At 39.9% G+C, this 25,111-nt stretch overlaps 1 non-coding gene across 1 annotated transcript; it reads left to right on the top strand.

Annotated features, from left to right (window-relative positions):
• Nucleotides 1-22,173: 22,173 nt before the first annotated feature.
• On the top strand, nucleotides 22,174-22,247 carry TRNAA-UGC (transfer RNA alanine (anticodon UGC)). Its single transcript has one exon. It is a non-coding gene; the product is annotated as a tRNA-Ala (tRNA).
• Nucleotides 22,248-25,111: the final 2,864 nt, after the last annotated feature.

Raw genomic sequence — 25,111 nt, 5'->3', positions numbered from 1 at the left:
TCCCAGTGAGAAAGTGATAACTTTCTGTTTTCCTTTTTTGTGTGTGTGCCCAAGTTCTTATAACTAGTTGGTACAGAGTCAGAATTAAAACCCAAGTCTTCTGATTCCTAGCCCAGAGGTCTTCCCACAATTGTGCCTTTCCACAAATGCTCTGCTTCAGCACTGATATTTAACCATTGAACATGAATATCTAGTCTACTCAATTTTAGAAGAAGAGTAAAAGCATGCCCTCTTTCCTACCAATTTGTGAGCTCGGTTTTTCACGCTAGAGTATTAGAGTACTTGGTTGATCAGGAGCAATCAAGCTTCGAGGTGTTAAGAATGATCATTAATTACCCGAATCTCTTTTCCTGAAAGAATCCTGGACTGGATTTTTCCTGGGAGTCCCAACATCAATGTTCTTTTCTCTTATTCCCCTAAATGTACTGATACTGATCAGATAATGGGTGCAAGTTTCTTATATCAGAAATAAAGTTGTTTAAGTATAGGATGCCTTTAAATGGAAAAAATCCATAGTGAATTTAAATTATTATTTGATTCAGAAAATAATCAATACTCAAAAAAAATCTTTCTCTAGCAACCCCAAATTCCCACCACTAGTTGAAATTTAAGTCACTGAAAAGCTCTCCTTTAAATGTCAATATAATCATAATAATAATTACCATTTGTTGAATGCCTATGGAGGGGCAGATTAGATGCTTTACATACATTACATCTTTAATCCCCACGTCTGTCATTCAAAGTCCGCATTATTATCTTCATTCTAAAGATAAGGATAAGCAACTTGCCCAAGGCCACACAGCTAGTAAGTCCTAGGGCCAAGGCTTGAATCCAGGTCTCTGTGTTTCTGAAGCCTTTTCATTTCTCCCTGTAAGATGAAGTAATGAATGCATGAAGCCATATTGATCAATGACACAATCCACGTTACTTTGAAAATGATGCGTGTCCTGAAATAATACCCCCAGGGAGGATGCCACAAGACAGACATTTATGATACAGTACACAGACTTGTCTTCGTTTCCTTCACGACTTTATCTCAAATCCAATGGCTTTGCCTTCCCCACTCCGTATTTTGCATCCTTTGGCTTGCCAGAGTAGAATTGGCTCTTTTGGGTTACTCAGTCCATTCCCCTTCATTCAAATGTATGCTTTGATGTAGAACCAAAGTCTGAGAGTTTCAGCACCATCTGGTGACAAAGAAGGAACAGCCAATCACCACCTGTCAGGCAGTCACAGATAGAAGAATGACCACAGCTGAGGCTGCATTGGCCCTGTGTCAGCATGCTCCCCTCCCGGGCTGCACTGCCCTGAGGTGGCCAGGACTCCAGACCTCTGTGCAGTGATTCAGTGTAGGGCGTAGTGTTGCCTACCAAGCTCATATCAGATTTTGCAGGCATGAACAGAGTCCTCGTGCATCCTTGTCCTATATCCCAGCAAGGGTGAGGTCATTTGTATGGAAGCAATCTGCAACTTGTGCCACATGGTGGCTGGATGGTTATGGATGATCATGGCCTCAGTACTGGCAGTTCCCCAGACCTGCCTCCGGATCTTTGCACAAGCTGTTTCCTCTTCCTTGCCTTCTTGCTTCCTGTCCTGTCTTCCACACTTTATGACGTTAATGTCTGCACAGCCTTCAGGACTTGGTTTAGATGCTGCCCCATCTGACCTACAATTTTCCATATGTCCAAATACTAATCCAATGTCTGCTCTTCTTCTGGCAGTTATTACTAATCTCAAAATGGCATTTTAAATTATCTTTCTCTCCTAGAAGACTAAGATCACTGATGGCAGGGGCTTAGAGAAAATGTTACGTCTAATTAAGGTGGACACTGGGATCAGACAAAACGAGTTTTAAATCCTGACTTCAGCATTTACTTACCTACCTTACTCTGGGTAAGGTTTCCTTTGGATGAAAGAACCACCCAGAGGATCCCTTTCCTCATCGTCAAGACTGTGACAATAGTCTGAACTATCTTGTTGGGTTGTTTTGAGGATTAACTGCAAGAATGAACCTGGAGTACTTCAGACAGGGCTTGGTAGATAACACATGTTCAATAAAAAGTACAAATAGTCTAGAGATTGCTGAACCACATTTCTTACCATAGTGCCTGCTTAATAAATATATTTGGAATTCAGATTGTATTAGAGAGCTTGAAAAAGACAGAGCCATTAAACACATTAACATGAAGTTCCCCTGCTGGATCTTAGAGGGGTCCCTGGTCATTTGTTGTCTTTTTCTCTGCGGCTGTGAATAGTTGGTAATTGCCTGTTGAGTGCTGTATCCTCCCATTCAGCCTCAACAGCTCGCTGCCTTCTTGCTCCAGATTAGCAGGAGAGGGAAGAGCAAGAGCTACAGAAGCTGCAATTGAAGATCAAACCCAAGGTCTATCCAGGGCCCAAAGGACACACCGACAAGCCCATCATCCTCACGCACGTCAGCCGGGCTGCAGGCTCCAAGAGACTGAGAATTGCCATTTTTGTTCACTCGAGCATTGCTAGGATATTGTACATAGTACATACTCAATAAATGTTTGCTGAATGAAGCAGTAAACACATCTGAAATGTGTGAATCAGCCCAATTTCTGTTAGGAACCATTCAACCCTATGATTCATGAGTTTGGTCAACTTTTGAAACATTATACTTACACCTGCATTAGTAACACCTGAAGTGATGCAGACAGGACTTCTTCTTCTTCTTCTTCTTTTTTTTTTTTTTTAGGTGCAAACCACTTTATTTATTTATTTATTTATTGGAGGCATAATTTAGTCATCTTACTTAAAGTGCATTTTACAGTGCCTCTGGCAATCCAGGGTTACAGAAAACTCAGCACTCCCCTGCGTTCCCCAGTTCTGCCCTCCCCCTGCACCTCAAATACCCTCTGAACGGTCACCCTCCCTGACACATCATTCAGAGAGGATTTCTTATAGAGCCTGTGCTCATCTTACTCAAGTGCTACAAGACTGCCTCGTGTTCTATTATTTTCAGGATTTTGTGGACATGTTTACATTAACCATGCTATTTGTTATTTATAGATTTGTTCATGGGCCTCTCTGTTTTGGCCTTTCTGGACTGAAAAAACTTTAGGTCTGCCCATGCATAGCATCCCTGTCCTCATTTCAATTACGTTAGTTTAATCCTACACTTAGAAGTTGCCTCCAATACCCCCAGTGCCAGGCATCCCAAGGCCATTCTCTGGTGCGATTGCAGTCCTCCCTGGGATTGGGTGGTGACCCAGACTTCTCTCCAGGGGCAGCACATTTTAGGATAAGGTCATGGTGTGTTTGGGGTATTGTTCCTAATCACCTTCTTGGAGATGCCAGGTTTGTGTTGGCCCCTTGGGCGCTGCTGCATTTCCTGCTCGCTCTGACTCTTCTCCCCGCGTGCACGATCCACTCCATTTGCTCCAGGCTACTACTCTCATCCCCCAAGCCCTGACGAGGGGAGACAGCGTTGTCTCCAGAGTCTCATGGTCTTTTCAATCTACGTGGTTGTGCAGACCCTGCTTTTCTTTTTCTAAGTGTGCTGTGGCTCAGTCTTGCTTTAGTTTCTGCAAGATGCTGTGGGGAGCACTAGATTTGGAGTCAAAAGACTCAGGTTCTGAATTCTGCTGTATCCTAGCTGCATGACCTTTGGAAAGACATTTAAAGTCATGAGTCTTTTGTTCATTTGTTTGTTTGTTTGTTTTCAACCTGAAAATGTGGTTAAAACCTACCTCACCAGCTTTCTGTGAAGGTTAAAGAAGACTATATAAGAAAACACCTTATAAATGGCAGAGTACGCATAAATGGAAGTTACTATTCACTACCCTCTGTAGTGATATTTCAAGGATTTACGTGGATGTACTGGGCTTCTTCTAGAAGCTCAAAGAGTTGGGCCACCAGAACATAAATTTCCCAATCTCTCAGTAAGAAACTTAATTAATGATGTGTATTTGTTTAAAGATTAGTAAAATTATCTATACAAAAGCCATGTCAGTTTCTTGGAGGCAACCCCCCTCCCACTCATTTTCATGGGTTTTTAGTTGGCCATGAAAAATTATTAAAGAAACAAAGAAGAGATCTTAACCAACAATTTTATTTGTTCTTCCTCAGCTTGTGCTGTAGCTGAACTAGGAGAAAATAAAGTTCTATCTCAACAATTCATTCTATAAATGTGTAATTCAGTCAACATTCCAGTCAACAAACATTTATTGGATGTTTGCTTTGTGGTTACCATGCAGTTTATGTAGATGTAGTTTTCCTGTCATTAAATTAAAACTTTTGTATTTATTATTGCCAAAGCATCACATTCTCAGTATTTAAGGCCAAAAGACAGAATTAAAATGCAATTCTGGATATGGAAAAAATCAGTAAGACATGACCCCTGACTTCAAGGCACTTAAAATTTAGTGGGGGAGAGAGAGAAATAGACAAGTCACCATAACACAAGCCAGAATAAAGCAAAAGGGCAAATAAAACTTCAAAAGCCACACTATGATATGATATAATCAGAAGTGATTGTGTTTCGAGATTTTGGGAGATGGGAACTGAAGGTCAGGAGAATATTGAAGAACAGACTGTCCTGTGAGCGAATTAGACAAGCAATTTCCTGTTTTAACATACTCCCCTTGGTTACTGATTTTTGATTTTATCTTTGAGAAAAAATAGGATTCTTCTTTTCAAGGAGAGTGAGGAAGGATATTCCTGGCTGAGAGCGAGGCTCTGCCTGGTTGGCGCAAATGATGTGCTTGGTGGAAGGGTTGGGGACATGTGAGGGACGTGGTGATAAATGCGGCTACGAGGCAGTGTGAGGTTTATTTATGCAGGGCTCCCCCTATGCAGAAAAGAGAGGCGGCTTTATTTAATGAATGATGGGGACCTAAACAGGTTTGGAGAAAGTATTTTGACATAACTCAGGGGAAGGCAACCTTGGTGGCAGTTTGAAGACTGGATCTAAAAGGCAGAATGAAATGTCAGTGGTGTGAAATTACAAGAGATGGGGAACACGGTCAGAATGCAGCAAGGCAAAAAGAGTGATGGTGCAGCTTGCAGTTCTCAGACTGATGGGCCTGACTGATGGACCAGATTGATGGTCAACCTATTAGCATTTGCTTCCTACACCTGAATTTTGAACCAGATCAGGTATGTTGCTTTATAAAGAGGTCTAGAGAATGTAAACCATTCATTTCAATAGTCTTATCTTAAAGAAGCTGACTTTAGCTAAGAAATGTTAAAATGTAAACAATACAAAAAGCAAGGGGAATATTTTGAGGAAATAAGAGAGCAACTGACCCATGTGTGCATTGCCATGTGGTGTGTGTGTGTATGTGTGGTGTTTGTGTGGTGTGTGTGTGTGTGTGTGTGGTGTGTGTGGTGTGTGTGGTGTGTGTGTGTGGTGTGCAGTGTGTGTGTGTAGCCAATGTTCTTTACTAGAGATAGGGATTGTAAGGATGCCAATGATAACAGAACAGGACTCAGTAGGTAGGACTCTAGAGAACATCGTGCCTAAATCACTCACAACTGATATTTAATGTGGAATAAAGTCTACTTATTTTTTATCTTTCTACAATACTCTGTACATTAGCAATAAACCTATAGTAAGTATAAGACTAAACTGTATATTTCTATAATGTTCATTTTCAGTACTAGTGCAGAGAAGCAATTGAGTTATACCAATCAGCTCCATAAATATAACCCTCAAAGCCCTTTTAATTGCTCTTGTTTTACTTTTTGACAACCATCTATATCTTATGGATAGAAATAAATACCTAAAAGAGCTTCCTTGACATAATTAAAATATTTTAATCAAATATCTGATGGTTCATGTGTTTAAGTATACTTCACCTGTAAAGGTCAGGAGTGTGTTTTCTTGCTTACAACTGTCCATTTTCTATGCTTCAAACCCCAGTTCAAACCCTACTCACTCCAGGAAGTTTTTCTATCACCCAAAGGTGGAATGAACCACCCTGTCCTCTAGACTTTCAAAGCAAAACTCTGAACTGTAACCTTACCTGGGGCCACATCTACTCTTGGGCCAACATGGCAGTCTACAACAATTCCATGGATAAATAGAACATACTCAGTAATACCACATGCAAGATAGGAACCTCAACAAGAAATCATGAAGTCCACCCAACATCAAGCCTTGGCGTGCCCTGAAGAAGGCTTGGAAATTATGCAGTATATATGAAAATATACCGCAACACCTTTTTTTTTTTTTAATGGCAAAGAGAAGATTGTAGATGTTGTTGATAAATGTTATTTTAAAATGCTCCAGTTCCATTCAGTGTGGCTTGGTAAGAGTGGTCATTAGTACTGAGTGCACAGGAACAGAACAGAAGAAGGGAGCCCTAGGACTGTAGTTACTCATTTTGGATATTGAGAAAGTCACCTGAACTTCAGTTTTCCCATCTATGAAATGGAGCTGATGATATCTCACTCACAAAATTGTGAAGGATTCAATGGAATAACCCACGTAAACCACTAAGGACATGGTTTACCCGCCCACCATTTTGTAGTGGTTTACAATGTTGTGTTAATTTCTGGTGTACAGCATAGTGATTCAGGAATATATATATAATTATATATATTCCTTTTCCTTTTCCCATTCCTTTATCTGGCACTTAGTAAATTCCAAAATACTTAACAAATGTTAATTATGGAAAAGTGCTTTGAAAATAGGACAAAGCTGTTTGTGTCAAACCATTATCATTATTAAATGTGATGACTGTTCAGTATAAAGTATTAGTAACTTATACTGGGGTAGGGTTGCTCGAGATAAAATGGTTACCATCCATTTATGACTGTAATTTTCTTTTTACTGGATTACTTCTTTTTTTTTTTTTTTGATCACCTCTTTTTTTTAAACATTTTTTATTGATTTATAATCATTTTACAATGTTGTGTCAAATTCCAGTGTTCATTACAATTTTTCAGTTATACATAAACATATATATATTCATTGTCACATTTTTTTCTCTGTGAGCTACCATAGATTTTGTGTATATTTCCCTGTGCTATACAGTATAATCTTGCTTATCTATTCTACAGGATTATTTCTTTACAATATTGAGAGTCAATCACCCAAATCTTTAGTTTTTCTTTTTCTATTAGGGATGTCATAGTTGTTAACTATTTTAAGAATTATAAAATTCATAAATAATTGTTTTAAAAGGTATTCTCTAGATAGGAATTTCCTCCCAAAAATGTACATGAGGTTGGTTTGTTTTTAATCCCCAAACGATAAGATGGTCTCTTTGTTGCTCCTTCATGTACTGCTCCGTTGTGGGATGGAGCGTCTGTGATCGCGGGTGGAGATTCACAGGCCCCCAGCCACACGCCTCTTCTGCCTGATTTACGTGTCAGCACCCACTCTCACTGGGCTGAGTGTTTCTTTGGTGCTGTCTGGCGGCCTTGCCCTCTGGGTCATGGCAACCCTGGTCCTCCAGGCCAAGTGAGCCTGGATAACTTTCAGGTTTTATCTATTTCTCTACCTAAAAAATGTAAATGGAGGAGGAGAGGTGCAGTGGAAATCCAGAGGAGGGTCGGGGAGGAGGGTAAGGGACACCAGCAAAGCAGCTGCCCTGAGTTCCAAGCCATCTGCTAAACGACCATGAGGAAGGACTTAAGCTGGGGCGCTGGGGTGCTTCCTGGGCACTGGCTCTGCTACTCCTGGACAGAGATACTTCCCTAAAGTTCCCAGGAGTTCTCTCTCTGAAGATATATTGTTTGAGGGGTGATAGACGGAGATCTCTGGGGTGTAGAGATGAAGGGGAAATAATTTGACAAACAGATTCCCTCTACCCTCCATTAATTCAGAGAAACTGACACATTTTACATATCTGGGGTACCCATGTTAACACAGAAAGGTACGTTTTTAAATAATCTGAACTCATACTAAATCCCATTAAGCTTCTTTCCCCCATCATATCTGAAATAATAAAGAAAAAAAGTACTTATCATATACAAAGTCTCTCCTTTTATTTTTGCTCCGAAATCACAATGTCTGCTAAATCATGGCTTTCCAGGATGACAAAGAAAAAAATAGGGTTGGTCTCCACCTAAGTTAATTCTGAGATATGAGCTTTAGTTTTATAGTAAAGTGAAACTGCTTAATCCCAAAGAAGCCCCCAATTTGAGGAGTAAGAAATGTTAGGTTTGGCGAGGGACTGACAGACCTAGGTTTGAATCTACACTTGCCATTTACTGTCTATGTGACTTTGTGGTCCAAGCCTCACTCTGACTTCAAAATGGGCATAATTGTATTATTAACTTTAAGAATTAGCTAATGCAAAGTCCTAAGCCCTGTGTCTTAACTGGCCCATAGGAGCCATTTAATAAATAATCTTTGTTATCTGAGGAGTTGAGCTGGCCTGAATTCAGTTGGAATAAATATGTCACCATCATTAGAATCTGAAGCATAATGCAGATATTTTTTAAAACATGGATATCCTACGCTGCAATAGATTTGGAAGAGCTTTGAGCACATAGGTCGTGATGTCTTTACAACATGTTCGGCTTTTTTTATTTGCTTTAATTGGGGTTTATTTGACTTTGGATGATGAGAGGGATATTTTCAGGCAAATCTGAAGTACAAGAATCAGAGTCCTTTGTTTCAGCCCCCCACTTTGGATTCCTGAAGAGATCATCCCAGTTGAAACCTTCTGAATGCAGCACAAAGCAGGTTCTGATTCTGAAGAAACCGTGCAGTCCCTTTAACCTGCACAAAAATATTTCAAGGGTAACTAGAAAGTACGTAAGAGGATTCAGACGTTCCGTGACATACATTTAAAATTCTTCCCGTTCCAAATGAGAGCACCATAATATGCAGAAGCAAAGTGCATCAAAAAGATGAGGGTCCTTTGAGGCAGGCGTTTGGAGAGCTGTGTAAGTATTATTTGAAAAATAATCCTCAAAGAAGGATCAGGAGAAGAAAGCATGTAAGTGAGGGGCACAGAGGCTGAGGCTCTGTGTTTGCAAATGAGACTTGCAGTAGGAACTTGACCTGCTTGGGTAATTTTACCAAGTCCTAAACCCCAAGCAGAGTATGCAGTTACCCAAGCTCCTTACTAAATGTCTGAAAAAAGATGCTCACCTTCATGCAGCATGGACACTGGGGAGCCACGGACCTGCTTTGGGTTTGCCAGGTCTGCAGATGCAGAGTTAGGAGCTGACGGCAGGTGCTGCTGTAATGGGGAGTTCAGTAGAAAGGCCCTCGCAGTCCACTCAGAAAGTAGGATGCCTGCAAAATGGCAGCTGAATCAGTAGCAGCAACACTGCCAAGCCACTGGTCTGAGAAGGGCAATAATGGTAACAGTCCTTATTCAGTGAGAGCTCACTAGGTGCCAAACACCATGAGAGCCAATGTATTATTTTGATTTTTGCAATAACTCTGTAGGGAACATCTATTATTTTTTTCCCTTTTATAGATGAGGAAACTGAGGCTCAGTGGTTTAGTGACTTGCCCAATCTCTTCACTAGTCAGTGGTAAACACTACAATTTGACTCAAATTTGCCTGGCTGCAAAGCCTCTGTTTACTGAATGGGCATAAGACAGGGAACTATATTCAATTTCTTGTAATAATATATAATGGAAAAGAATCTCTGAAAAGAAAATATGTATGTATGTATGTGTATAACTGAATCACTTTGCTGTACACCTGAAACATTGTAAATCAACCACACTTCAACAGTTTTTTTTTTAATGTTAAAAAAAGTATATAACAACAAAAGAACTAAATAAAATGTCTGATCAGAGGTTTTTGCCTCTGACATCCAGTAGTCTTCTTTGTACTGTTAGGCTCAGCTGGTCTGAGGGTCATCCCTGACTCTAAAGAGATCCTCAAATGGGACGCATCATTTTTTTCATTTTTCTGACACCCACCTCTCTTCGGAATACACTTGAAAAGCAGTATAATCTATCATCCCCTTACCATCCTCCCTAAGTGCTATTTTTTAAATACATAATATTTATAACTCCTTCTAAGACAATTTTCCTTTGTTAGGTTCAGAACTAAGGATGTTAGTTAGGGTATAGGCTGAACTGTTGTAACCAAGTATCTGTGATAGAAAATGGCATAAATAAGACAGAAATTTATTTACCTCCCTCTCTTAACAATTTAACGGTTCATGCCTGGTCAGCAGCCCTGGCATCCTCAATACCTGTCTGGAAGTTTGTTGGAGCTGTCGGCATTTCCCAGACAGCAGGAAGGAAGCAAGGGAAAATGCATGGCAAGTGGGTTCATCTTCAAGGAGATGACCCAGTGTGCCAGGCATCCCTTCAGCTCTCATCCCGTTGGCTCCGATGCAGCCTCACGGGCACACCTAGTTGCAAGGGAGTCAGGAGAATGCAGACTTTTGTTTCTGCTGTCTAGTGCTTATCTGAAACTCAGGTCTCCTATTACTAAAAGGGAAAGCAAGCGAGTGGACACTGGGGACAAGGAGCTGACTCTGCCACAATCTGTTTCTAGCCTGGTCACCAGTCTGACTCTGACTATTACCAAGGCAAGGGAAGTATTAGGTACCAAGTCTTAAATACCCTACTTCTAAACAGTGGGCTTAATGCCAGGAATTTAAAAAAAACAATAAGCAAATAGAACTACAACCATTGGGAGATCAAGTTCGTGGACTTCTAGGAGACTTAGACCACTTAGCTGGCAAAATTTTCATGGTCAGACCTATATCAGGCTGTTTGGTTGGTTGTCAGTTAACAAGAGTATAGTTATTAGGGAGATTTGTTTTACAACGAGCTGCCAAATATTATATTTGTTTCCCAGCTTGGATGAATATTTTATCAATAGAAATGCCCATGCTATGAGTTGGGGATTTGTTTAGAAATTATAGAATAAAATTGCTGGAAGAGATTCTGTCCAATTCCGCATTTCAGCAGATGAGGAAACTGAAGCTCAGAGTAGTTAAGTGACTTCTCCCAAAGGAACAGAGTTGGCTAATGGAAAAGTATTTTGTGAAAGTCCTATATTTGCAATAGTGCCTATTCAGTGCTAATGGAGTGAATGGCTGAATGAATGAATGACTGAATATTGAATCAATGTGAAAGGTGAAGCAAGAAGGCACTGAGAAGACTGACAGTAAGGAAAAAAATTGTCACTGACAGGTAAACAGATAGATGGCAGACTTAAAATGTCCCATGGCAGTCATACTTAAGTTTTATGAGATTTAAGCTTTAAATGGGCCACCCTGAACTAGACATTTATATTCAATTTTCCCTGGGAACTGTTTTGGCTTTGCCTATAAACACATCATGATGACAGCATGCAGGTTCCCTCTTCTGAAGCTCTGCTTATTCCAGAATTCAATCAGGTTAGGTCAGATACCTTGAAAACCAGGAGCAGAGTCTTCAAAAGAAACCTAGCACAACTCTTTGAAAATGTATTTTTCCTATTATTAAGACAGGGCACTGTCTTGCTGTGCTGTTTTTTCCTGAACCTCGACAGTGTTTCATGAGTCACCTTTGCTCAGCCTGACAGCGGAACGGATCAGAAGGTCACAGCCTTCTTCCTGGCTCTAAAAACCTGCACATTCCTGGAACGAGGGCCATTGTTTCATGGGAAGAAAGCTAATTCGGTTAAGAGATACATTAATGAGCTCAGCCGTCCTCTATACACAGTAAATAAAGAAGAGAAAGGATCACAAGGAAAAGGAAGCCAAAACAAATAATGAAAGCCTTAGGAAGTTGAGTTTTCATGCTCGAAAACTATTTGAAGAAAGCCGGAAAGAAAAATTAATTTGCTTCTTCAGTCCTTAGAACACTGATTCCCAGCCTTGGTTTTATGGCACTCCAGGATGTTCCCCATTATCTCAATGACTGTCAGGAAATGTTCTGAAGAATTCTCAAAATGAAATTAGTTTTAGTTCATTTAAAAATAGATGGCCAGTCGCTCTTTTGAGAGTAAGGGAATCAAATGAGCACTTGGCTGCCACCAGCTCACAAGGTGTCCGTGTTCCCAGGTTGGGCTAAGGAAAGCTGCACAGCCATTTTGGAAGGGGAATTTTTCATGCTTATCTAGACATTCTATCCCCCGAATCCCCTCCAGATTTCTTTTTAAAAGATAGAATAATGATGAAGATGATGATGATGATGAATGTTGTTGAGATGTTTCCTTAACAAACTGACCATGGTGAGGTGAGGCAGTGGAAAACACTAGAAAGAACGAGAGGTTGAGAATGAGATGGTCCTGCTTTGGAAACTGGCTTGGCCACTTCATCGTGGAAGACTCTTCGTTTCTCCTTCTATACAGTGGGGACCAGTGTAAGTACTGGCTTCTTGGGAGTGTTGCAGCAAGACACGAGATGATGCATGTACCGCATGGAGCACAGGGGCTGCCCCACAGTGTCTACAGGGGTGGAGATGCCGTTTTTACTGCCTTCTGACTTTTGAGACGGAAGGGCAAGCTGCTGAAACCTCCCTGATGGTGGTGGTGGCGGCGGTGGCCCCGTGTGATGCTGCCAAGCCAAGTGTGAGGGAATGAGCATATCTGCCACCGTTGGAGACACCCCATCTTGCTCTCTCCGGGGACCTGCACCTCAGGGAAGAGCCTGGGGCGGGAGAGGTACAAGCCCGGCTGAGCTGTTTTCTGCTCATTTCTCGTTAGCGTATCTGGGAGAGCATCCTCCCCATGCCCCAGAGAGACTTCCACTGCACTTTGAAAATGGAGAAAAGCATGTGAAGCCAACATCTCCAAGTATACACTGAGACTGCAGCAGCAACACAGGGAGGCTGTGAAGTGCTTTCTCTTGGACAGGAGATTTTTAGAGGAAGAGGGCATCAAAAGGGACTGCTGAGCTCAACCTTATCAACGCCCTCCCCCCCACCCCCTGCCCAAGGAACAAGGAAACTGAGACCAGGAGAGACAGGGTGACCCACCTCAAACCACACAGCAGGTGAGGGACCGCGCTTTCCCATCAGTCACACTGCTTCTCCTCTGTCTTGTGGCCTGTGCAAGACTCAGAATTAGGGAAAGAATTGAGTTTTACCAGCTTTAACAGGAGTCCCTATTTTGATTTTTACTGAGATAGAGAAGTCTCAAATATCCTCCTAATTTTCAAATGGAGAAATCGAGTTCCAGGTGGGTAAAGTCCTCTGGCTAACCACACAGAAACTTTAGGAAATGGATTTTGTTTTCAGATGAGCCTGGAAATCATGGTGAGTGGAGGGCTGTAATGAGAACTGAGCACAGAGAAAAATCACACACATCAAGAATTGAGGCATGACTGAGCAATTAGATATATATGGACCTCCATTCAGCCTTTCCTTGAAATCTGACTACCCTGAGAAGTCTATGGCCACTTTTAACAGTACAGAGAAACCCAAGTCCATGGCAGAAACTGAGTACAGCTAAGGTGCTAATTAACACTATTAGTAAATTATTTGCTTAAGAATATTTGTATATTGTACCTCATCCTATTCTATAATCCTTTGCCAAAGCAATGTTTTAGAATTAAGTGCCATGAATACTTGCCCTTTTACCCCTCTCTGTAGAATCAGAGAATCTCAGGATTTAAAAAGGTCATTTAATTCAACCTCTGACTCAAAGCAAAAACCCTTTCTCTGGCTTTCCAGCCAGTGAGCCTCCCCTTGGCCACACTCAGGAACAAGGTAACGTCTGAACACAGGCCCATCTCTAGTGGAAGAGAGTGCATGGAAACAGGGCTGGGAAAAAAGAAAGCGCGCCTGTGTACCTTACAAAAATGTGTTTTGCCACGTCAGGGTCTAGTGGCAGTAGGGGAAGTAACACCCCCACGCCAGGTCTACACACTAGGCAGCACTCTGGAGAATTTCCCCTCCCGGAGGCTGTTTTCGTGTCAGACCAGAGGCCGTGCTCGTGGTGGGGTCTGAGCTGTGTTCAGCACAAATACAGCGGTGTGGGCAAAACAAACAACAGGATAACAGAGGAGAGTGCAAACAAACAGCGCCGGCTGCACATTGCTGGGCAAAACGCCCCAGGTATGGAAGTGCCTGGGAAGTTAAAAGGTCACATGTCAGCCACGTTTGTCCACTCCCCCTAAAAGGGTAATTGTGACAGGCGTTGGAGTAAATTTGCTTTTCCAGGAAGAAGCGCTAACCTTACTTAATGTACATGCTGTGTTCATTAAGATAGCCACGCAGTCCAAATTGCTGAAGCTAAATATCTGATGAAATGCAACATCTTGCTGGGCCGCAGTTACCCATGTGACCCACACGACTACCCCTGGGTACCACTGAGGAGCCTCCCAAAAATCTCTAGCAATTTCATCATCTTGCAGCTTGTGTGAAAAGGAGGTGTTAAGAGTTAGCAACCAAAGGGTTTAGATTTTGAACCTCTTGAACCCTGGGAAGTTAGAAGAAAATTTTTTTCTTAGTTAATTTACCTCTCAACACTCCAACTTATATTTGATTTTTTAGCACCATCTTAGGGGGGAACGTCGCAATGTTCCTGGATTGTATTTAGAGCCGATTCACAATTCACAACATGGCCTAGTTATGAGAATCCTTATTACGTGCCAAGGGCTAGCATAGAAAGATGAGTAAAAACGATCTCTGCTCTCAAAGACCATAGACAGGGTGGGAATCAAGAGATGAAAACAAAATTACATTTCTTCTTCTTTCTTGTGAAGAAATCCTATACTCACAAGTAGATTATATTTGCCGTAACAATCCATGTTCTTTTGGACACACTAATACTCAATTGTTTGTGGACTGTATTAACTGCTTTCATTTGTATTTATAAAAGAAAGCAAACTGGGGTTTCAAATGTAGCTCTACCGTTTACTAGCTATGGTTCTGAACCGGCCCTTTAACATCCTTGAATCTGTAAAATGGAGCTCCTAACATCAGCCTTGGAGGCTGGCCAGGCTCCGAGTGCGTGGAGCCCCTAGGCTTATGTCGGACACACAGTAGGTGTTCAGTACATGGTAATATTAATCATAGCTCACTCTATGTCTTAATAGTTTGAGACTTGTCCACTTTCAATTACAAAGCATTTAGACAATGTTTTTGTTTAGGTTGCCACTTTATTTTTTTCACTCATGTAAACATACAGAGGGACTTAGGTAACATATATATGTTATAAAATCTATGAAACATGTGACCCAACCATCCAAGTTAAAGGATGAAAACATTACCAATATTATTACATCATTTCTGAGAGCTCTTTATATTGAAATAAGTATCAACACTTACTATAACATTTTTTCTTCATTTTTTTTTTTTTTTACTAAATTCTTACTTCTCAGAATTACGGATAATGGTTTTAATATAGTATTTGTGAGAAAGGTAAAAGAAGTGGCAGGAAGGGTGGAAAACCTGGGTGTAGGGTAGAGGAATTTAAGGAGGGAGGCTGTTGCTTTTCCACAAGGTTAACATTTAAATATGCCCTGAGTACCATTTACTGGGTTTTCAGGCTGAATTCCATTGTCTATGTGGGAAACATTTTTGCTCTATGGTTTCATAAAATATAATGAAATTGCATTTTATTAGCACTTTGTAAATTTAAGTGCACTGGGGAAAATTGCCTTCTTTAGCATTACTGAGTTACCTGAAAGACACAATGTTAGAAACTAATATTTTTACAGAAGACTGACATTAATGATTGTTTATACTTCCCTTAAGAGCTTAATAATCTCTGATGAGTAAAAAATTCTCTTCTGAAGAGGACATAGGAGAACATTTTAGAAAGTAAACAACAGTTGACAGAAGGCTCTTTCTCTGTCTAGTAACCCAAAATGACCATCATAATCACCAATTAATGCCTCTGCAAGTATCTGTCACAGAGGAGTTCCAGGTAATGTCATGGACTTGCTATGCTCAAAGAAAACAATGGTACGCAAACCAGGCTTCTCATGTAAGGTCAACAAATGCCCAAGTAAAAAACAGGAAGTGGAAAAAAAAAGCTGAAGTAAAAAACATGAACGTTGGGAAGGAGCTTATAACTTATTTAATTTTAATGTTAAAAAATGAAGAGAAACGTTAGTTTTGAGCTATGAGGCATGTGTTTCCTAGTTGGTTACCTATTGTGGCCCCTAATTAAAATTTTTATATTTTACAAATGTCCTCTTGCTGACTTCCTTTAAAAGTTTCCTGAAAAGGTCTTTTGGTTTTTTTTTTTTTTTTTTTTTTTTTATGTTCTGTTTTCTATAATTCCAACACTTTACAAATAGCCATAAGGTCCTCATTCTTAAACAGTAAGCTTAGGGATGATGAAAGCGATGTGTTCTGTGTGGTCGTGTAGATGACATTGTCCCGTGCTGGGCAGCAGTAACAATCAGAAGCAGAAGTGATTCCCGGTGGAAATCAGTGCTCTCAGAAGGGGTTTTGGAGCTTCGTACTGATGGGGGCACTATTTGTGTTTCTTATCTTTAGCATTAGTCATTTTATTGTTTTTACAAGAAGTTGTAGCTATAAAAGGAGATGCTGTTAGAGAAAGCTCTTAGCAGCGGATAGAGGAATCTTTTTGCTTTCAGTTTATCTTAGAAATCTGTCAGGTACTGCCTCTCCCGGCCATCGCCTTGCACCCCCACTCCCATCATTCACACACTCTCTCTCTCTCTCTCTCTCTCACACACACACACACACACACACACACACACGCACGCACGCACTTGCACTGGTGCATCTCTAGTCTGGCCTGTGCTGCCTGGGGGTTTCTGGGGCAGCTGTGATATCCTGAAGGGTGTGTGAAATTGAAGACAAACATTTTCACTAGGAGTTTACAGCCTTAACAAAGTAAACTGCAAGCCCTCCAGGTGTCCTTGGTGGTAAGAACAAAGGCCTGTGGTGTAGCAAAGAGACCTGGATTTTGAATTAGAAGGAGCCGCGTCTGTATTCCTACTCCAAGTTCATGAGCTGGGTGAATTTGGGCAATCACTTTCTCTCTCGATGTCTAGGTTTTACTGTGAGTCAAATTGGGGAGCAGAACAGGTTATCTGAAAGTCTCTATCCAGCTCTGGGAGTCTATGAGTCTAACATTTGCATTGCCTTTTCTACTTTATTCGTTACTTTCCCATAATTTGAAAAAATCTTAAATGTCTAGAAACCAAAGAATGAAATGACATTTCAGTCATAATTGATTTGGGTGATTTTTTTCTCCTTATTTTAAAAAATAAACGTTGCCTTTAAAATCAAACAACAAAAATAAGACAGAAGTGGCCTTTAGACGTCTCTTTCAAGAAGCCAAAAGGTGGTGGTGGTATTTTGGTGCCGCTTTAGAGCAAAGGAATTCTTATTTCCTTATTCCTCTAAGGTAATTTAGTTTTCAAATATTTCATAAAAATTCATCCTAAACCATTAGAGGTTTTAATATATGGATCATTATGAATTATGAAATTTTGTATCATGCATTTTAGTTTACAAAACCAAGTTTACATGTGCAATCACACTTTCTTACCCAGCCCTGATCCCACTCTGTTGGAAAGATGAGGGAGGTACTAACGGCTCCATCTGACTGGCAAGGAAGTGCGACTTAGAGAGGCTGGGATTTGGCTGAGGCTGCACAGAGACCTCCAGAGCCATGACTTGAACATAGACACCTCCTAGTGTGGGGTCTCACGTAAATGTTCATGTGATTAAACTAAAATTACTTACTTCAAGGCTGCTACATACATCAAGTGACATTTCACCTGGATCAAGTCAAGAAATTTATTTCATTTCTAGTTTGAAGCTTAGATTGCTGGAATCCATGAAATGGGTTAATAACTGGCTAGGGTTTAAGTTGAAAGATTGGTATATCAATTCAAAGATTGGGAAAGTCCTTTGATGAATACGATAGAATCCAAGAAATAACTCATAGGGGAAAAAAAGGAAAAGGAAAAAGAATAAAGCACATTTCTTCAGAATCTTGGAGCCATTGTCTCCTGATTGAAGAATTTGGATGCTGGATGTGATGGGGGTGAACGAACTTGGACTTTATTGCTGTGCAGGCCTGGGTTGAATTCTCAGCTCTGCCTCTTCCTGACTCTTACACATTTGGCAACACATCCCTTCGGAGGCTCTGTTTAGCCATATACTGAAGTGAAATTCATACGCATGTTTAACTTGCAAGGTTGCTTGTAAGCTTTAGAAATAATTATACAAAGCACCTGTGATATAGACCTTGACAAACACTTCATAAACTGTGGCTATTGTTAACAGGATTCATTTCCTTTCGAATTGTTGTCCGGTCTATTTTATGACACATGATAAAATTTGATGTAAGAAATCTAGCGTTAAGTGTAGGGGGAATTCAATCAATGGGAGGGCAGCCGAACTAGGTAATCTATGAGACCCCTTGCAACTCTGAGCTCCTGTTACTGTTATTTTCCAATGTGTTCTACCTATTAGAGATCCTGATTATGGTGGTGAAATAGATACTATTGTCTTCTTACGTGGGATCTGTTATCTGAATACATATATGTGCTGCAAACAATTTACAGAATTGAACCTGCCCACATGCATAAAGGAAAATGCTGGTCTTCACCAAAAACAGTGCCAGAAGAGGACCCACCCTGATACCAATGGTAATACTAGTAATAATAACAACAATCATTTCTAAAGCATCTACTGTATTTCAGGCATTGTAAGCCACGATATGGAAACTTGACTATATCCTCAGGACACCGGAGTTCATGGCCCCGTGATAGTGCCAGGGATGGGTGAGGCACACTGTGCACTCTGTGCAGCTGGAGTGCCCAAGAAAGGCTGCAAATCTTTTCTAAATGGCAACAATGTCATGGAAAATATTTTGCAGTTGGTATCATAGGACCAGAATCTATCTTTCATGACTGGGGTGAATTTGCACAAGTCACAATCTTTCCTCTGTGTCCTCAAGTATTTTTTTTAAAAAAGGTGAAATAATCTCCCAAGTCTCACGTTCTATGCCCAGATGTGGTGTTCAGTAATTTTTTACAGTTTGCCTGAACTCTTTGGGTTCTTGTAAGTGTATACAATCCTCTAGTTTCATTAATTCTTTTTCCTTTTGCCTCCTTAAGTAACATTAATATCTATTGTTTAACCTGAATAAGCTGGAATGTGAATATCTGATTGACTCACAAACATGTTTCCTAATTAAGTTTTAATTATTAAAATTTAGCTGCAGAATGAATTGCATCCATCTTCTGGTGTTTAACCAGTATTAGAAAATTAAAAAAATTCTACTGAGCAGTGATATTGGGACAAGTTTTCTTTCTGTCAACTGTACATTAATTTCCTACAAACCCACCTTGTAGTTTTCACAAATTTCAGAGATGAGATGCACAGGAATGAAAGTGAAGTGGGTGTCAGAGATGCAATTACTATGGAGTTAAAACATCTACATGAGATTTTGAACTCTGGACTCAGTCCTTTCCCTTCTTTCTAAATGACTCCTAAGGAGAGTGATATAGTAAGGAAAAAAAAATCCAGATATTAGATTGCTATAAGAAAGGTGGAAAAAAACAGTACGAGGCATCAGGGGTAAAAAGAAAAAAAACCATCTCTATAAATGTGACAGACATAAAAGAAAGTGAAGGAAAGTTAAAAATTACCATAGGGCAGGCAGGACACCTGCTAAAGACCCTACTGCTGCCTGTCACAGCTGGAAAGAAAAATGAAAGAGATGCAAACAACTGTCCTGCAAGCACGAAATCATTCTTTTGTCTTTTTTTTTCTTATGAACAATTACAGTATGCAAAAATGAAGGGGGATCTCAAAGTATTGGGATGAAAATTTTAGCAGGCTCTGCATGTAAATAGCAGAGACATGGAAGTGTGCCTCTTTGAAAACAGGCCGTGTTTGGGCGCTCCCAGAGCATTGAAGAAAGTGGTAATTAATGCATAGGAATGACTTTGAATGAAGGATGAATAGGGGCATAACAATGGGTAGGTTTTCTCTTTCTTTCCTTTTTTTTCTTTTTCTTTCTTTTCTTCTTCTTCTTCTTTTCTTTCTTTCTTTTCTTTTCTTTTTTTTTTTTTTTTTTTTTTTAGGTTAAAGCATTGAAGAAAGCAAGCTGTTAAAAGATGGCTACTGTGAAGCTACAACTCCAATGTCTGTCTTGTGTGGCTTTCCTTTCGGGGCTGTGGTGGGAGTTTGTTTTGTATTGCTCTCCAATCACAATGGAGTTAATTTGCACCAATTTCATTTTTGTGCGTGCTCCTGAATGTTTTCCTTTCTGCTGGATATTTTTTTTTAAATATTATTTTGGCAGGGCTTGGTCCTTTGATGATCCTTTTGAGCAAATGGTTTGCCCAAAGTTCAGATGGTGCTGGCTCTGTCTTCTTTTTCATTTACAACATCAAGAGGATTACAGAGAATAACTTTGTTGCCCAACATCAATGATATATCTTCAGGCTACTAGAAAGGTAGTTCTCAGAAAGTGTGTCTTCTAATAGTTTAGAACCTCCACAGGCTTCAGATAAAACAAGTATTAAATACAGAAAGCTCACAAGGATACCAAGGAAGGTTAAACTCACGCAACCTCCTTCATCTCAAACACCTGAAATACATTGGTTTTTTTTTTTTTTTTTTTGACTTTCGAAGTGTGATCATGTTGAAGACAGCAGTAAGATCTTATATAACAGAAGACAGAAAAAGGCAGAGAAGGAGTCACGTGGAGATACACAGCACACACATATTAGTGGGAGAACACAAAAACAATCTTGTCAAAGAGCAAATAATTTATAATGAGCCAAAACCAAATATACGTATCGATTCAAAAAAAGATGTTATAAATGGGGTGCTCGCAATGTCATTTCTCTCTTAGTGAAACTGCCTGCCATAACCTCAATTTGGTTTTAAGGAAATTTTAAGAATTCTCACAGTTTTAACAATTAGGGATGTGCAGAGGAATTCCCAAACAGGCAGACAACTTGAACCTCTCCCCTGGGTTCCAGTAATCATTTCAGCTGTGGCTGGACATTCGCATGTGGATGACTCACTAGCTCTTTCAAAACCTGTCCTTCTCTGCCCCTTCCCGGTGAACTAGCTTCTCTCATCTTCTGTTTGCAAATTCTGTGAACAGCTGTGAGGGTCCATGGGAGGGACCGGTATCATGGCTGTGGTAAATAAACATTCCAGAATTTGGCTGCAGGCTTGATGTCAGGCAATTGTGTTCTTTTTAGTAGAATCAGTTTTATTGACTACATAACTAAATATGATTTGACTTTACAGCTCTATATGGCCTCTCATATAAGTAAATTCAAACTCAGTACAATTTCATGGTAAGATTATGAAGGATTTTTGATTGGTTTTTGTATAGACAATATGATCACTTGATATGTACATGTCTGATTTTTCTATCTGTCTATCTATCAAAGAAACTGGAAAAAAAAAATGCACCGAATTGTTCATAGTATCTGTCTCTGGCATTAAAAATGGTGCTTGTGTTTCTATTTGTGAAAATATGAACATGGCTATAAAGTTATGAAAAGACATGGAGGAACATTAAATGCATATCACTAAGTGAAAGAAGCTGGTCTGAAAAGGCTACATGCTGTATGGTTCCAACCATTGGACATTCTGGAGAAGCCAAAAGTATTGAATCAGGAAAAAGATCACTGGTTGCCAGGGGCTTGGAAAACAGGAGGGAGGTATGAATAAGTGGAGCACAGGAGATTTTTTAGGGATTGAAACTATTCTGTATGATATTACAGTGATGGACACATGACACTACACATTTGTCAAAACCTGTAGAACTATGCAACACAAAGAGAGAACCCTCGTGGAAACTATAAACTTTGGTTAATAATAATAATAAATCTGTATTGGTTCATCAGTCACAACAAATGACCCTTATTAATGCAAGATGTTAAGAATAGGGGAAACTGTATGGGGGTAGGGAGGAGCTATAGGGGAACTCTGTAGTATCTGTCTAATTTTATGTAAATCCTAAACTGCTCCAAAAAATTGTATTAATTTAAAAAAGATATATTTTATGATAAAAAGAAAAGTATTCTCAGAATAATTTCTAACATTCTTCAGAGCTTAGTTTAAGTGCCCACTCCTCAAGTTTCTCTTATCTTTCAGGCCCTGTGCTGTCTCCATAGCTGATACCACTCCTATAGCCCATGCACAAGCCACTGCAGTTTTAGGGACAGTGCTTGCCTGGGGACAGGAGCTGTGCCATGCTCTTTCCCCTTATGTCCAGCACAGTGTTTGCAAGCAGAGAAGACTACCCGGAAACTTGTAGGCACAGGTGCAGACACACACAGGAACAAGCAAAGAAAGGCAAAAATGATCAAAATATGGGGGGAAGGGTATAGCTCAGTGGTAGAGCACATGCCTTGCAAGCACAAGGTCCTGGGTTCAGTCCCCAGTGCCTCCATTAAAAATAAGTAAATAAAAAAAAAATAAGTAAATAAATAAAAACCAATTACCTTCCCCCCAAAATAAAATAATAAATAAAAAAATTTAAAAATGATCAAAATATCTAACAAAATATATGTGCAATGTACCTTACACACATTAACTTATTAAGTTTTGAAAATATTAATTTCAGGCTTGGAAAGAGCTACTAATCTACTGGTGTGGGATTAATGATGATTTAGGCCATTTGAGGGGCAAAAAGCACTCACATAATTCATCTTTCTCCCAGTGTCTCTGGTAGGTGCTGTCAGTTGAAAGATGTGAGTGCTTTAAAGCTTAGAGAACCATCAGTATCTCCCCAAATATATGGCTCTTTTTTATTAGCATGATCTTGCTATAAGCCATCAAGAATAGTTTTTTCCCCATTTTCCCCCAAGATATATAATTCAGTGCTTTCAACATGTATAAAAGTAATAAAAAAAATCATTAGAATGATTTGCAATATGGCAATTTAAGAGATTAAAAAGTCTCATCTTTATTCTTTATTTAATCTTTGGATTCCAATGGCATCTTGTAAATGCAGTTTGACCCACCCATATCACTTCTACAAGTTAGACAGGTAAAGCATCTGAACTTCATAGGAGGGAGTAGCAATGGGAAATAGAACAAAGGAAATAACTTTCTGTTGTGCTTTTTTAAAAAAAGGATGTAATATGTACCATGGTCCTTAAGTAACCCATTTCCTTTCAAAAAGAAAAGACATGCCATTAAATGTATTACTTCTTTGGTTCCTTCCATCACAATTAATGTAGATACTCTTAAACGTATGGTATACAGACTTGGCTGCAAAGCTGGTCCAGCATTTGGACTCTTTTCATTATTTTGCTTCTAGTAGCACTTTAAGTCTCTGGTGTCTTACCTCCACTGAGACCTGGCATTTCTTTGTGTTGGAGAGGCAATTTAATCCATTTTTACAGTCTGCAAACAGACTTTCAAACAAAACCTCAAACTCTTTGAATGTGCCCCAAGGATTCCACCAAACCTATAATCCTCACTCTCTTCTGGGGCTGTGGAGGGTGGTGACAAGAACAGAGCTGGCACCAAAGAGGGAGCCTCATTAGTGTTTGTGATTTTGATTTCTGCTACCATTCTGCTCCGTGGCCAATTTCAAAGTTGAAGCGATAACTATCCTCAGATTTCCTGCACCCCTACCCCAGCTTCCCCAAATTCAAGCCACTGGAATGATCTGGAGAAGCATCTCAAGACCATGAAGGAGGCCGGCAAGCACGCCTTTTCTCAAGGAGTCAGGGGGCCTGATTATAAATAGATGAATGTTCAGCTTCTGCATGTTGACAGTCTGAGGGGAAGGCAGAAAGCCAAACCTGTGACTATCATCATCCGAAGTTCTACATGGTTCCGCACACTGCTGGGCACTGAAAGGTGAGACAGGTGTGCCAGGCCACTGAGGCAGAGCTTGGACAAAGATGGATTAGGAAGGAGAGAGAAAAAATGATCTTGGTTGTCCTTTCTCTCTGGGAAACCACATTTGATGCTTGGGGAATAGTACATTCTGAAGGTAGTCTTCTGAAAAAATGGAGACCAGTGAAGTAGAAGGAATCACAGGCAAACAAGATTTAACAAATGACCGCCAGTGATCTATTTAACTCTCACGACCGTCTGGATATTACTATTCCATTTTATAGATGAGGGAGCTGAGGTTCAGAAAGATCAAGCAGCTTCCATGTTCTACGTTCAAATGGCTCCTGTCTGATCCAGAATGACTGCTCTAAACTGCTACACAGACTGACTTCTGGTGGGAATTCGCAGGTACTTGCTGTGATAAGCTCTAAGATGTATTATTTCCCACCTCACCAAAGATCTTGTTCACCCTTCCCTTTCCTTTTGAATTTGTGATAACTGTTCATTTTAAATGTGGGTAAATTTCTTAAAGTACCTAAAATATAAACATTTAATATTTGTAGGTACAATATAATCCGTTGAGTTTGTGGGAACAGTCTTTGGAATGCATGTTAGAATTTATGTATTAAGAAATAAAGAATATGACAATGAATATATGTATGCATATGCATGACTGGGACATTGTGTTGTACACCAGAAATTGACACATTGTAATTGACTGTACTTCAATAAAATTTTTTTTTAAAGAAATATGTCTTGGGACAAATGTGTCTTTTTATGAAAGAAAGTATAACAAAAACATGGCTCAAATAATTCCTTTCAGTCCAACTGAATCTTCTGGTAGAAGTGTTAAACTCTTATTTGTCAAGTGCATAGGCTTGGTTGGCTAATATTGACTGTTTTGTTTGTTTGTTTGTTTGTTTGTTTTTACTGTTGCCACGTCTATCACAGGTATATTACCCAGAAAACCAGAAGTCAGCAAAAAGAAAAGGGTCCCTAATGTCATGGAGAGAGCAAGGACTTCACACCAGCTCTTTCAATCTCTTGGTTTGAATGTTAATTTCCCTGTTGCTGAGTGTATAACCAGTTACTCGTCTCTCTGAACTTCACTCAGGCATATTAATGTGAGAATAGAATGACACCTTTCACCTGCATTTCTATTTATTTTACTTATTTTTAAGCGGAGGGGTCATCCGAGGGTGTTTAAGTACTGGCACAAAAAATATGTTTTTCACAATCAAGACATGGACACATAACTTTTAGCAGATGTGGTAATATTGGTCTGAACCAACATGTTGCTTTTTGTGTGTTAATTTCCACATCTGTGAAATAAGAAGTATTTATGTTGCAGGGATGTGGGGTGAAGAGACTGAAGTGTGAACCATTGCTTTGCTATCATTCACAATTCAAATCTGAAGAACTCATCCATGCATCCTAAAAGATTCAGATGAACGGAAGTAACTA

Source organism: Camelus bactrianus, chromosome 1 (assembly GCF_048773025.1).
Source record: "Camelus bactrianus isolate YW-2024 breed Bactrian camel chromosome 1, ASM4877302v1, whole genome shotgun sequence".
Lineage (NCBI taxonomy): Eukaryota > Metazoa > Chordata > Mammalia > Artiodactyla > Camelidae > Camelus > Camelus bactrianus.
This window is presented reverse-complemented; position numbering and strand designations above follow the sequence as displayed.